Raw genomic sequence first — 3,643 nt, 5'->3', positions numbered from 1 at the left:
CAGCCAATCTTGGGGTGGCGGGGGGGCAGCACGGCATTCTGTGGGGGGAGTGCTCTGGCGGCGGGGAGGGGGGGGCTTTCTGGTGGTATGGCGCACAGCGGGGGGGCAGCATGGTGCTTTGGGGGGGCATTATGGCGGTGTGGTGCTCGGTGGGGGGCAGCATGGGGCACAGCACTCTGGGGGGGGGGGGTCTGGCGGCACTCGGCGGGGCGGTGCTTTTTTTGTTTTTTCTGCTTGGGGCAGCAAAAAAGTTAGTCGGCCCTGCCAGTAGCTACTTGACAGTGTGTGGTTACTGAGCCCTGCCATGTGACTGGGGTTTGGGCCAAACTTCTCAAAAGTGGCCACTGATTTGAGGTCTCAATTTTGGGTGCCCAGGTTGAGACACCTAAAAAATCTCAAGTTGGGTCCCCCAAAACCAAGACATCATAAATCAATGGCTACTCTTAAAAACTTTGGCCATAACCTTTTGTAAACCTGGCCACTGCAGGAACATCTCTCATCTTTTATTAATTGGCTGGCTTTTTTTCTTCTGGTTTTGGTTATTATCTTTACTTTGCATTTGATTAGGAAAAAAGTTTGTGTGTATTAGATTCAGGTAGGGTGACCAGACAGCAAGTGTGAAAATCAGGATGGGGGTGAGGGGGAGGGGGGAATAATAGGAGCCTTTATAAGACACAGCCCCAAATATCAGGACTGTCCCTATAAAATCAGGACTCTTGTCACCCTAGATTAAGTAGCTACTTACCCCTGCCATGTGACAGGAATATGAACCTTTTATAGCCCTGACCCATGTCTGGGACCAGGAAATAAAAATGTCTTTCACTTCCTTGTTTCCCTATTTTCTGACAACTATCTCTTTAATTTTTTGTACAGTGAATATTTATAACAATTGGTAGCATCAGTATAATTTATTTGCAGAAACTGCACTTATTTACATTTTAATAGTCCAATTCAATAAAGATTTATGCACCTGTCATATCAGTTTGCCACAAAAGTGATAAACATCAAAAATCAGTAACTCATGCAGCACTCTCCCTCCAACCCTAGTTTAAATACCTCCATTGTGTTCTGGGAGCAGTAGGCTATCCATTAAAATGAGCAGTTTCTAAAGTCATAAACTTAAACCCAGTAAAACTCTTGTTGCATCTTTCTTTGCAAAATCTTTGTTTTACAAACGTACACATATGGTGGCTGTTTTCTCTTTTTAACATTGTTCCCTGAACCATGAGGTCTGAATTAACACCTTCCCATTTCATCTATTGCTGAACTACACCTGGAAACAGGTTTTTAAGCAGCATCCTAACTATTTTATTTCTATTTTAAGTTAGCCCATGGGTGGCAGGTATCAAAGGCTGGGGGAGGCTAAGCCTCCCCAAACAGCCTTGTGTGGCTCTGCCCACACTCCGCCCCCAGACTCCCTCCTGCTTCTCTTTCCCCCCCCCTTGCCCCCCCCAAATGACCGGGGCCCCAGGCTGGGACTTGCCAGCCTATGGCCAGGGACTCTGGGTGGCTGGAGTCAGGGCTCGCACTGCCTGCTCGCCCAGCACTACAGGTTGGGGGCAGGACCACTGAATCAGGGCAAAAGTTTGGTTTTGGATTCAACAACTCTCAAACTTCATGAGCTGCTTTTTTTTTTTTTTTTTTTTTTTTTTTAATTCCAAAATGGGAAAAATCTTATATCAGCTGAACTGATGAGATCTGCCATCTTGAATTAAAGAATCTTGTGAGATCTGTTTTTGCAAAATTTCTGCAATTTTAGGGCAAATTTGGGAGATTTTACCTGCATCCACACCAGAATTGGGAAAAATAGGCCCCTTCTGGTTTTAGGGCCAAGTGGATGGAAAACACTAGGGACTAAGAATTTGAATAAATTTTCTTCCTCCCCCATAACTAAAGCAAAGAAGTTTCAAGTTCTAGTTTTGGTCTATATCCACACAGGCCCATGTGTTCGGTAGAAAGGAGGGATATTTTTGCTTATAGAATCAGTGACATTCAGGGCTGGAAGGGACCTCAAGAAGTCATCAAGTCCAGCCCTCTGAGCTGAGACAAAACCAAGTAAACCTAGACCAGGGGTCGGCAACCTTTCAGAAGTGATGTGCTGAGTCTTCATTTATTCACTCTAATTTAAGGCTTTGCATGCCAGTAATACATTTTAATGTTTTTAGAAGGTCTTTCTATAAGTCTCTAATATATCACTAAACTGTTGTATGTAAAGTAAATAACATTTTAAAAATGTTAGTGTCATTTAAAATTAAATTAAAACGCAGAGCCCCTTGGACCGGTGGCCAGGACCCTGGGCAGTGTGAGTGCCACTGAAAATCAGCTCGTGTGCTGCCTTTGGACATATGCTATAGGTTGCCTACCCCTGACCTAGAGCATCCCTGACAGGTGTTTTTTCCAACTGATTCTTAAAAACCTCCAGTGATGGGGATTCTATAACCTCCCTTGGAAGCCTATTCCAGAGTTTAACTGTCCTTCTAGTTAGAAAGTTTTTCCTAACATCTAACCTAAATCTCCCTTGCTTCAGATTAAGCCCATAACTTTTGACATGGAGAACAACTGATCAGTCTTTTTATGACAGCCTTTCACACATTTGAAGACTGTGATAAGGTTTCCCCACCTCAGTCTTCTTTTCTCAAGACTAACAATGCCCAGTTTTTTTAACCTTTACTCAAAGGTCAGGTTTTTCTAAATCTTATCACTTTTGTTGCTATCCTTGGGACTCTCTCCAATTTATCCTCTACTTTCCTACAGTGTAGTGCCCAAAATTGGACACAGTTTTCCTGCTGATGCCTCACCACTGCTGAGGAGAGTGTGTGTGTGTGGGGGGGGGGAATACCTCCCTTGTCTTACATACAACTCATGTTAACACACCCAAACATTAGCCTTTTGCAACTGCATCTCTTCATTGACTCGTATTCAATTTGTGATCTGCTAGAACTCCCAGATCCCTTTCAGCAGCACTACCACCTAGCCAGTTATTCCCCATTTTGTAGTTGTGCATTTGATTTTTTTTTTTTTCTTTTTTTCTTCCCCCTGTCTAAGTGACATAGACTCAGACTTTAAGGCCAGAAGGGACCATTGTGATCATCTAGTCTGACCTCCTGAACATTGCAGGCCACAAGAACCTCGCTCAGCCATTCCTGTAATAGGCCACTCTGGCTGAGTTACAGAAGTCCTTAAATCTTGATTTAAAGTAGGGCTGTCAAGCAATTAAAAAAATTAATCACAATTAATTGTGTGATTAATTGCACTATTAAACAATAATAGAATACTATTTTGTATGTTTTCTACATAACCATACAGAATACAAAATGTACAGTACTCATATTTTATTACAAATATTTTCACTGTAAAAATAAGATAGTATTTTTCAATTCACTTAATACAAGTACAGTAATGCAATCCCCTTATCATGAAAGTTGAACTTAGAAATGTAGAATTATGTACAAAAAATAACTGCATTCAAAAATAAAACAATATAAAACTTTAGAGCCTACAAGTCCACTCAGTCTTACTTCTTGTTCAGCCAACTGCTCAGACAAACAAGTTTGTTTACATTTGCAGGAGATAATGTTGCCCACTTCTTGTTTACAATGTCACCTGAAAGTGAGAACAGGCAATCGCATGGCACTGTTGTAGC

This window comes from Trachemys scripta, chromosome 1 (assembly GCF_013100865.1).
Source record: "Trachemys scripta elegans isolate TJP31775 chromosome 1, CAS_Tse_1.0, whole genome shotgun sequence".
NCBI classification, from domain to species: Eukaryota; Metazoa; Chordata; order Testudines; family Emydidae; genus Trachemys; species Trachemys scripta.
This window is presented reverse-complemented; position numbering follows the sequence as displayed.